The sequence below is a fragment of the Oncorhynchus kisutch genome, linkage group LG17 (assembly GCF_002021735.2).
Source record: "Oncorhynchus kisutch isolate 150728-3 linkage group LG17, Okis_V2, whole genome shotgun sequence".
Taxonomy (NCBI): domain Eukaryota; kingdom Metazoa; phylum Chordata; class Actinopteri; order Salmoniformes; family Salmonidae; genus Oncorhynchus; species Oncorhynchus kisutch.
The window spans coordinates 67417279-67429307 of NC_034190.2; the positions used below are offsets into that span (position 1 = coordinate 67417279).

Here is a 12029-nt window from a genome sequence, read left to right on the forward strand (position 1 = left end):
TACAGCACTTTGAGATATCAGCTGATATCAGATGTACGAAGGGCTATATAAATACATTTGATTTGATTTGATTTCTTTCTGGTTCTGGCTACAATCACAATTACCATCACAATTAGCACATTTTATGGTAGGTGTGTGTAATTGTCTAATTGATTTTGAACTTTGACCTGTGTACAAATGGTCTTCTGTGCTGTAAAGACCCATGATGATCACAAGGATCTACACTGAACAAAAATATAAATGCAACATGTAAAGTGTTGGTTCCATGAGCTGAAATAAAAGATCCCAGAAATGTTTCATTTGCACAAGAAGCTTATTTCCTATAATGTTAGTGAGCATTTCTCCTTTGCCAAGACAATCCATCCACCTGACAGGTATGGCATATCAAGAATCTGATTAAACAGCATGGTCATAACACAGGTGTATCTTGTGCTGGGGACAATAAAAGGCCACTCTAAAATGTGCAGTTTTGTCACACAACGCCACAGATGTCTCAAGTTTTGAGGGAGCGTGCAAATGGCATACTGACTGCAGGAATGCCACCAACGCTGTTTTAGAGAATTTGTCAGTACATCCAACGGGCTTCACAACCGCACATCACGTGTATGGCGTTGTGTGTGCGAGCAGTTTGCCGATGTCAATGTTGTGAACAGAGTGCCCCATGGTGGCGGTGGGGTTATGGTATGGGCAGGCATAAGCTACGGACAACAAACACAATTTAATTTTATCGATGGCAATTTGAATGCGCAAAAATACCGTAACGAGATCCTGAGGCCCATTGTGAGGCCCATTTTTTTAAAGGTATCTGTGACCAACAGATGCATATCTGTATTCCCAGTCATGTGAAATCCAGATTAGGGTCTAAACAATTTATTTCAATTGACTGATTTCCTCATATGAACTTTAACTCAGTAAAATCAATGAAATTGTTGCATGATGTTGCGTTTATATTTTTTGTTCATTATAAGTATGTTTTCCATGTGATTTTCAGAGGGACAGTGATCTAAAGTTTGGTCAAAGAAATTGATGAAAATGTCTTAAATGTCATAATTTTATGATTTACAGCTTTGGTTTAGTAATCAAACATTTGGCTCTAAATTTGGACCAATTGGATCTATCAACTCAGAGGGATGAGCATATGAACGAGGACATGTTCAACTGGAAAATGCCTTTTTGGGAGGATGAAATCACATATTTATTATCTTGATGTACTATCTGTACTTACTGTATGGGTTAAATTTACCCGAGACACAAACGGTGAAGGTCGAATCGAACATAAAGGGTTAAAAAAGAGCTAGCTAATAAATGTACTCTGCTAACTAGGTTTTTACCTACTGTCCCCATTACTGTAATGTCAAATGTTTCATATTTACTATTAACCCTAATGGCCACTACAGTTTACATACAGTAAAAATGTACAAATATTGTATACAAATATTTTTGTTGCATTATTTTCTTTGTAACATGTTTTTTTCAACCCAAAATATAAACTCAGCAAAAAGAAAACGTCCTCTCACTGTCAATTGCATTTATTTTCAGAAACTTAACGTGTAAATATTTGTATGAACATAACATTCAAACTCTGAGACATAAACTGAACATGTTCCACAGACATGTGACTAACAGAAATGGAATAACGTGTCCCTGAACAAAGGAGGTGTCAAAAGTAACAGTATCTGGTGTGGCCACCAGCTGCATTAAGTACTGCAGTGCATCTCCTCCTCATGGACTGCACCAGGTTTGCCAGTTCTTGCTGTGAGATTTTACCCCACTCTTCCCCCAAGTTCCCAGACATTTCTGGGGGGAATGGCCCTAGCCCTCACCCTCTGATCCAACAGGTCCCAGACGTGCTCAATGGGATTGAGATCCGGGCTCTTCGCTGGCCATGGCAGAACACTGACATTCCTGTCTTGCAGGAAATCACGCACAGAATGAGCAGTATGGTTGGTGGCATTGTCATGCTGGAGGATCATGTCAGGATGAGCCTGCAGGAAGGGTGCCACATGAGGGAGGAGGATGTCTTCCCTGTAACGCACAGCGTTGAGATTGCCTGCAATGACATCAAGCTCAGTCCAATGATGCTGTGACACACCGCCCCAGACCATGACGGACCCTCCACTTCCAAATCGATCCCACTCCAGAGTACAGGCCTTGGTGTAACGCTCATTCCTTCGACGATAAACGTGAATCCGACCATCACCCCCCGAATCCAACCGCTCCTCGTCAGTGAAGAGCACTTTTTGCCAGTCCTGTCTGGTCCAGCGACGGTGGGTTTATGCCCATAGGCGACGATGTTTCCAGTGATGTCTGGTGAGGACCTGCCTTACAACAGGCTTACAAGCCCTCAGTCCAGCCTCTCTCAACCTATTGGGGACAGTCTGAGCACTCATGGAAGGATTGTGCATTCCTGGTGTAACTCGGGGAGTTGTTGTTGCCTTCATGTACCTGTCCCGCAGGTGGGATGTTCGGATGTACCAATCCTGTGCAGGTGTTGTTACATGTGGTCTGCCACTTCGAGGACGATCAGCTGTCTATCCTGTCTCCCTGTAGCGCTGTCTTAGGCGTCTCACAGTACAGACATTGCAATTTATTGCCTTGGCCACATCAGCTGTCTTCATGCCTCTTTGCAGCATGCCTAAGGCACGTTCACGCAGATGAGCAGGGGCACTGGGCATCTTTCTTTTGGTGTTTTTCAGTCAGTAGAAAGGCCTCTTTAGTGTCCTAAGTTTTCATAACTGTGACCTTAATTGCCTACTGTCTGTAAGCTTTAGTGTTTTAATGACTGTTACACAGGTGCATGTTCATTAATTGTTTATGGTTCATTGACAAGCATGGGAAACAGTGTTTAAACCCTTTACAATGAAGATCTGTGAATTTATTTGTATTTTTACTAATTATCTTTGAAAGACGGGATCCTGAAAAAGGGACGTTTCTTTCTTTTCTTGTTTGTTTTTTTTGTTTATAAAATAATTCCAAAATCTTTTTTTTGCTGTGTCTCAGAAGGATACTCTATACACCTGGCCTAGTCTTTTTAACACATTTCATGTTGATCTGAAAACACTCATATCACTTCTGCTATTTCTAAATGTATTCTACAAATTCAACATTTCACAAATTGTTTACTTGAATGGGTGAATACGGAATAGGACAAATATAACAATATATACCTCAGATGGCTGGATGTCTCCTACTGCTGGTTAAATAATGTAAATGCAATTATGACTATTGGCTACCGTTGAGCATATAACACTTAGCATCATGTAATACAGTTAAAAGTTGTCTAACCAACCTTTTCTTCTGGTTTCTGTACGTACAACTAAAAAGCACGGTTCACAATGTTGTTTTTTAGAAGAGAAAAACAGACAAAATCTTTGTACATATATATTTTTTTATTCTTATATATAATACATTTCTATGTACAATTTATTCCTCTTTTTGTAAAGAAACAAAACGACGGACGAAGCTTTGATTGCAAACAGTGTTTCATACTAAAGGGCCAGAGAGAGAGCGAGACAATGAAAAAGTGCTCAAATAATTAGGACAGTGCCGCGATAGAAAGGTCTTATGAACCACACCGTTTGTGTGTTGTCGGTAGACTCAAACACAGCTGTATTCATTTGTTTCAAAATAATACGTTTTCATCAGAAATCATCTGGTGATATCACAGAACAATGCCTACACTGTACAGAACTACACACCTCACTGTGTGAAGCTTTGGTTATCTCTGATTCCGTCAACACTGATGACTGGAGGGGGACATCCATCCACTTTCAGTGACCCTGTTGTCTTTAACTGGTGATGATCAGCTTAGTTCTGTTTCAGGTAGTAGACCTCAAACACATGTCTGTTGTGGAGGTCACGGGTCAATTGACTGCATTATTAATGAGACATTGGACAAAGCACAGCTAGGACAGTCCTGGCCACTGAGTCACAGAGAGGGAAACCATGTGTGATTGTAAATGTGTCATAGAGAGAGGTATGACACTGACCGTCAATGCAACATCATGATCACATAAATATCACTAAACTTCTCCAGTGTATGGATTCTCCCTTTAGACCATTGGCAAGATGCACTACCCCCACAATTGAAACTAACAACTGGCTACAGTGTCTCCCTTATGAAGTTGGACAAATACAAGGGCTGTCAAATGGGCTGATGTTAGCTTTGACTAGTTAGATTACTGATAATCTCTCTTATCCGGTATTCAGGGAGACCATGACATATTATGTAGGGGGACCAGCTGCATACGGGATAAGATAGCAGGTCAGTCGGTTAGAGCAGGAGTTTTGGTATTATGGGCTAAACAGTGGAAGTTTGTGTAAAGGGCTCTGGGTGGGTCTGGGGGATTGAGATCCAGACCCAGTCAGTTGGCCTGGATGTCAGGTTCTACAAACAGCAGGTAGTTGTACTCCACAGAGAGTAAGTACATGCTCTCAGGACTGGACTGTCTGTGTGGCAGCTCACAAGGATCACCATATTGAACACCACTCACATCGATTTTACAAACTGTACACGTCACGTCAATACAAAGGAGCTGGCAGGGGTCCAGTTCAGACACTGAGGCTCTGTGTGTTTATGTGATAGCAGGACTCTCATCTGTTCTGTTGTGCTCTAGTCTGCTGTCTTCCCCTGCTTCGACATCAGAGGGAGGGAGGGGACCAGCTTCTACATTCTTAACTCAGGGATAGTCAGTAGCAGAGAGGTAAAGAAGAAAAGGACAGGCGTCAGGCAGTTGGACGGGGGAGTTGTTTGTGCTCAGCGAGTTTTTAAAAGGCACTGTCCTGTCTGTCACATGATGTCAACAAAGAACTCACAGGGATTGCCCATAGCGTGCTGAAAGGACTGGCGGCTGGCCGTGAGCTCAGGGGGGACGGCTCCTAGCTCCCGTACTGGGGGGGCCCCGGGAGGGGTGCTGCTGCTGACGGAGGTCTTAGGGGCCAACCGGGCCAGGCAGTATGGGGGGGGCAGGCCAGGGGGGCCGTAGGAGGAGGCGTGGCTTCGCTCACTGTGGCCACATGAGCCAAGCCCAGGCTGGGTGAAAGGGGCGTGTTTGTAGGTGAAGGAGGCGTGGCTGTGGGCGTGGCTGTTCTGTGACTGACAGTGGCTTCTGTGAGACTGGGCATGGCTGAAACCCGAGCGGGCGTGGCTGTTGCTGGAGTGGGCATGGCTGCTGTGATGACTCAACTGGCTGGCGGACCTATCACCAGGGCGCCTCGCCCCTAGGATGCCCGGTGGCTCGGATTCACTGCATGTGGATCGGTGACCCTTCTCTTGTGGGGAGGAGCGTCGGCTAGGGCCCTTCCCTGTCCCAATACCCACACTGGGGTTGGATCCACTGCTTCTGCTTCCTAGGAGAGGACAGAAACACACACATGTCAGCTGGGCAGTCTCTCACCTGGTTTAACAACACCAGACACACATCAGCAGCTCCACCTCAGCAGCTACTTATTGCTGATTTTGAACAGATGGCTGAATTGGCTGCCATTGCTGTGATAATCATGGTGGTTGAACAATCATTATAATTCCCATCCACTATACAGACCTAGTTGTTAACAGTCAAAGACAAACACATGATAATTCCCCGGCTTTTTCTCCCGCAAATCTCAGACCGACTTCCCACCGGGCACAGACGTCAGTCCAACATCTAGTTTTGATTTACATTTGGTTAGTTGTCAACTAACCTGAATTCAAAGTGAAATCAACAAAACAATTCATATAATTGGATTTAGGTTAAAAGTTGGGTGAAAGAATGACATTCCCAAATCCAATCAGTTTTCCATGTTGATTCGATGTCATCACATTGAACTTTTTGTTGTTGAAATTATGTGAAAACAATGTCGATTCAACCAGTTTTAGCCCATTAGGTTGAGATGCCACTCTATCACCTATCAATGCTGACTATGGACTCCTCTCTGGATTTTATTGATACAAATGTAACGATACACCTGCATCATCACATTTTAACATTGGAGCACTGCATTGGCAATAGCCCCACAAATGGTTCTTTTATGATCTGTTCTCTGAGAAAGACATCCATTCAGTATTCCAGTGTTTAATTGTACAGAGAAAGATGAAACCGATCGTACTGATACAGGTGTACAACATTATCATCATGATCAAACATTTCCCCCACCTTTCGATAAGCAATGAGCCCAACAGTACTGGGTAAAGTGGTGAATGATTGCCCCCTAGCAGTGAGAATGATAGTGCAAGGCTTGGCCTGAACTGATCCTCCTGAATCATGCACATCTCTGACAGAGACTACAGCAGCACAGTACCAACCAAAACATGCCCACAGGTGCAGAGAGGGAGAACAGACGGTCAGGAGAGGAGAGTCAAACAGACACAGCTGCAGGAGCAGAAACAGTACCACACCTTCACACACACACACACTCAAACACTCAGAGGGAGAGGCATGGAGAAGCACAGGAAACAATAACCTTAAACGCTATGGTATGAGGAGAACAAGGTGTGTATATATACAGTGGGGCAAAAAAGGATTTAGTCAGCCACCAATTGTGCAAGTTCTCCCACTTAAAAAGATGAGAGAGGCCTGTAATTTTCATCATAGGTACACTTCAACTATGACAGACAAAATTAGACAAAAAATCCAGAAAATCACATTGTAGGATTTTTTATTTATTTATTTGCAAATTATGGTGGAAAATAAGTATTTGATCAATAACAAAAGTTTACTTTACTTTGTTATATACCCTTTGTTGGCAATGTCAGAGGTCAAACATTTTCTGTAAGTCTTCACACACTGTTGCTGGTATTTTGGCCCATTCCTCCATGCAGATCTCCTCTAGAGCAGTGATTTTTTTGGGGCAACACGGACTTTCAACTCCCTCCAAAGATTTTCTATGGGGTTGAGATCTGGAGACTGGCTAGGCCACTCCAGGACCTTGAAATGCTTCTTACGAAGCCACTCCTTCGTTGCCCGGGTGGTGTGTTTGGGATCATTGTCATGCTGTAAGAGACCCAGACACGTTTCATCTTCTTTTTTTTTATTTTTTAGCCCTTTTTCTCCCCAATTTCGTGGTATCCAATTGTTGTAGTAGCTACTATCTTGTCTCATTGCTACAACTCCCGTACGGGCTCGGGAGAGACGAAGGTTGAAAGTCATGCGTCCTCCGATACACAACCCAACCTAGCCACACTGCTTCTTAACACAGTGCGCATCCAACCCGGAAGCCAGCCGCACCAATGTGTCGGAGGAAACACCGTGCACCTGGCAACCTTGGTTAGCCGGCACTGCGCCTGGACCGCCACAGGAGTCGCTGGTGCGCGATGAGACAAGGACATCCCTACCGACCAAGCCCTCCCTAACCCGGACGACGCTAGGCCAATTGTGCGTCGCCCCATGGACCTCCCGGTCGCGGACGGTTACGACAGAGCCTGGGCGCGAACCCAGAGTCTCTGATGGCACAGCTGCCGCTGCAGTACAGCGCCCTTAACCACTGCGCCACCCGGGAGGCCCCACGTTTCATCTTCAATGCCCTTGCTGATGGAAGGAGGTTTTCACTCAAAATCTCACGATACATACATATATATATATTATTTCCTTTACACGGATCAGTCGTCCTGGTCCCTTTGCAGAAAAACAGCCCCAAAGCATGATGTTTCCACCCCCATGCTTCACAGTAGGTATGGTGTTCTTTGGATGCAACTCAGCATTCTTTGTCCTCCAAACATGACGAGTTGAGTTTTTACCAAAAAGTTATATTTTGGTTTCATCTGACCATATGACATTCTCCCAATCTTCTTCTGGATCATCCAAATGCTCTCTAGCAAACTTCAGACGGGCCTGGACATGTACTGGCTTAAGCAGGAGGACACGTCTGGCACTGCAGGATTTGAGTCCCTGGCGGCGTAGTGTGTTACTGATGGTAGGCTTTGTTACTTTGGTCCCAGCTCTCTGCAGGCCATTCACTAGGTCCCCCCGTGTGGTTATGGGATTTTTGCTCACCGTTCTTGTGCTCATTTTGACCCCACGGGGTGAGATCTTGCGTGGAGTCCCAGATCGAAGGAAATTATCAGTGGTCTTGTATGTCTTCCATTTCCTAATAATGGCTCCCACAGTAGATTTCTTCAAACCAAGCTGCTTACCTATTGCAGATTCAGTCTTCCCAGCCTGGTGCAGGTCTACAATTTTGTTTCTGGTGTCCTTTGACAGCTCTTTGGTCTTGGCCATAGTGGAGTTTGGAGTGTGACTGTTTGAGGTTGTGGACAGGTGTCTTTTATACTGATAACAAGTTCAAACAGGTGCCATTAATACAGGTAACGAGTGGAGGACAGAGGAGCCTCTTAAAGAAGAAGTTACAGGTCTGTGAGAGCCAGAAATCTTGCTTGTTTGTAGGTGACCAAATACTTATTTTCCACCATAATTTGCAAATAAATTCATTAAAAATCCAACAATTTTTTTCTTCTCATTTTGTCTGTCATAGTTGAAGTGTACCTATGATGAAAATTACAAGCCTCTCTCATCTTTTTAAGTTGGAGAACATGCACAATTGGTGGCTGACTATATACATTTTTGCCCCACTGTATATATATCTAAAGAGAGACAGAAATACAAAGAGATGTAGAGAGAGGAGAGGGCAAAGAGCAAGAGAGGAGGCAAGATAAAAAGTTGCAATGGATTGAGAGAGAGAGAGAGAGACACTGAGAGAGAGAGAGACTGAGAGAGAGAGAGGTAGAGAGAGAGAGGTAGAGAGAGAGACAGAGAGAGAGACAGAGAGAGAGAGAGAGAGAGGTAGAGAGAGAGAGAGAGAGAGAGAGAGAGAGAGAGAGAGAGAGAGGTAGAGAGAGAAAGATAGAGAGGAAGAGAGGTAGAGAGAGAGAGAGAGAGAGAGAGAGAGAGAGAGAGAGAGAGAGAGAGAGAGGTAGAGAGGTACAGGTAGCAGAGAAGTAGAGGGGTAGCAAGTGGGCTAGCTGTTAGCTTACCGGATCCCCAGAGTCCAGGGACTACCTGGTCCATCAGTCTACCGTTGCCCAGCAGAAACAGAGGGAACAACAGAGTTACAGACACCTCCCAACCCAGCCTAACCTCTCTAACCTGTCTACTGCTGTCACCTCCCAACCCAGCATAACCTGTCTACTGCTGTCACCTCCCAACCCAGCCTAACCTGCCTACTGTTATCACCTCCCAACCCAACCTAACCTGTCTACTGTTATCACCTCCCAACCCAGCATAACCTGTCTACTGCTGTCACCTCCCAACCCAGCCTAACCTGCCTACTGCTGTCACCTCCCAACCCAGCCTAACCTGTCTACTGCTGTCACCTCCCAACCCAGCATAACCTGTCTACTGTTATCACCTCCCAACCTAGCATAACCTGTCTACTGTTATCACCTCCCAACCCAGCATAACCTGCCTACTGTTATCACCTCCCAACCCAGCATAACCTGCCTACTGTTATCACCTCCCAACCCAGCATAACCTGTCTACTGTTATCACCTCCCAACCCAGCATAACCTGTCTACTGTTATCACCTCCCAACCCAGCATAACCTGTCTACTGTTATCACCTCCCAACCCAGCATAACCTGTCTAATGTTATCACCTCCCAACCCAGCATAACCTGTCTAAATGTTATCACCTCCCAACCCAGCATAACCTGTCTACTGTTATCACCTCCCAACCCAGCATAACCTGTCTACTGTTATCACCTCCCAACCCAGCATAACCTGTCTACTGTTATCACCTCCCAACCCAGCCTAACCTGTCTACTGCTGTCACCTCCCAACCCAGCCTAACCTGTCTACTGCTGTCACCTCCAAACCCAGCCTAACCTGTCTACTGTTATCACCTCCCAGCCCAGCCTAACCTGTCTACTGCTGTCACCTCCCAGCCCAGCATAACCTGTCTACTGTTATCACCTCCCAACCCAGCATAACCTGTCTACTGTTATCACCTCCCAACTCAGCATAACCTGTCTACTGCTGTCACCTCCCAGCCCAGCCTAACCTGTCTACTGTTGTCACCTCCCAACTCAGCATAACCTGTCTACTGCTGTCACCTCCCAGCCCAGCCTAACCTGTCTACTGTTATCACCTCCCAGCCAGGCATTACCTGTCTACTGCTGTCACCTCCCAACCCAGCCTAACCTGCCTACTGCAGTCACCTCCCAACCAAGCCTAACCTGTCTACTGCTGTCACCTCCAAACCCAGCCTAACCTGTCTACTGTTATCACCTCCCAACCCAGCCTAACCTGTCTACTGTTATCACCTCCCAACCCAGCCTAACCTGTCTACTGCTGTCACCTCCCAACCCAGCCTAACCTGTCTACTGCTGTCACCTCCAAACCCAGCCTAACCTGTCTACTGTTATCACCTCCCAGCCCAGCCGAACCTGTCTACTGCTGTCACCTCCCAGCCCAGCATAACCTGTCTACTGCTGTCACCTCCCAACCCAGCATAACCTGTCTACTGCTGTCACCTCCCAGCCCAGACTAACCTGTCTACTGTTATCACCTCCCAACCCAGCATAACCTGTCTACTGCTGTCACCTCCCAGCCCAGACTAACCTGTCTACTGTTATCACCTCCCAACCCAGCATAACCTGTCTACTGTTATCACCTCCCAACCCAGCATAACCTGTCTACTGTTATCACCTCCCAACCCAGCATAACCTGTCTACTGTTATCACCTCCCAACCCAGCATAACCTGTCTACTGTTATCACCTCCCAACCCAGCCTAACCTGTCTACTGCAGACACCTCCCAGCCCAGCCTAACCTGTCTACTGCTGTCACCTCCCAACCCAGCCTGTCTACTGCTGTCACCTCCCAACCCAGCCTGTCTACTGCTGTCACCTCCCAACCCAGCATGTCTACTGCTGTCACCTCCCAACCCAGCCTGTCTACTGCTGTCACCTCCCAACCCAGCCTGTCTACTGCTGTCACCTCCCAACCCAGCCTGTCTACTGCTGTCACCTCCCAACCCAGCCTGTCTACTGCTGTCACCTCCCAACCCAGCCTGTCTACTGCTGTCAGCTCCCAACCCAGCCTGTCTACTGCTGTCACCTCCCAACCCAGCCTGTCTACTGCTGTCACCTCCCAACCCAGCATGTCTACTGCTGTCACCTCCCAACCCCGCCTGTCTACTGCTGTCACCTCCCAACCCAGCCTGTCTACTGCTGTCATCTCCCAACCCAGCCTGTCTACTGCTGTCAGCTCCCAACCCAGCCTGTCTACTGCTGTCACCTCCCAACCCAGCCTGTCTACTGCTGTCACCTCCCAACCCAGCATGTCTACTGCTGTCACCTCCCAACCCCGCCTGTCTACTGCTGTCACCTCCCAACCCAGCCTGTCTACTGCTGTCATCTCCCAACCCAGCCTGTCTACTGCTGTCAGCTCCCAACCCAGCCTGTCTACTGCTGTCACCTCCCAACCCAGCCTGTCTACTGCTGTCAGCTCCCAACCCAGCCTGTCTACTGCTGTCACCTCCCAACCCAGCCTGTCTACTGCTGTCACCTCCCAACCCAGCCTGTCTACTGCTGTCACCTCCCAACCCAGCCTGTCTACTGCTGTCACCTCCCAACCCAGCCTGTCTACTGCTGTCACCTCCCAACCCAGCCTGTCTACTGCTGTCACCTCCCAACCCAGCCTGTCTACTGCTGTCACCTCCCAACCCCGCCTGTCTACTGCTGTCACCTCCCAACCCAGCCTGTCTACTGCTGTCAGCTACCAACCCAGCCTGTCTACTGCTGTCAGCTCCCAACCCAGCCTGTCTACTGCTGTCACCTCCCAACCCAGCCTGTCTACTGCTGTCACCTCCCAACCCAGCCTGTCTACTGCTGTCACCTCCCAACCCAGCCTGTCTACTGCTGTCACCTCCCAACCCAGCCTGTCTACTGCTGTCACCTCCCAACCCCGCCTGTCTACTGCTGTCACCTCCCAACCCAGCCTGTCTACTGCTGTCACCTCCCAACCCAGCCTGTCTACTGCTGTCACCTCCCAACCAAGCCTGTCTACTGGTGTCACCTCCCAACCCAGCCTGTCTACTGCTGTCACCTCCCAACCCAG

General features: G+C 47.2%; 1 pseudogene; it reads right to left on the reverse strand.

Moving 5' to 3' along the window:
- Positions 1 to 3368: 3368 nt before the first annotated feature.
- Positions 3369 to 12029, reverse strand: part of LOC109907029 (segment polarity protein dishevelled homolog DVL-1-like) — a 59974-nt pseudogene continuing 51313 nt past the window's right edge.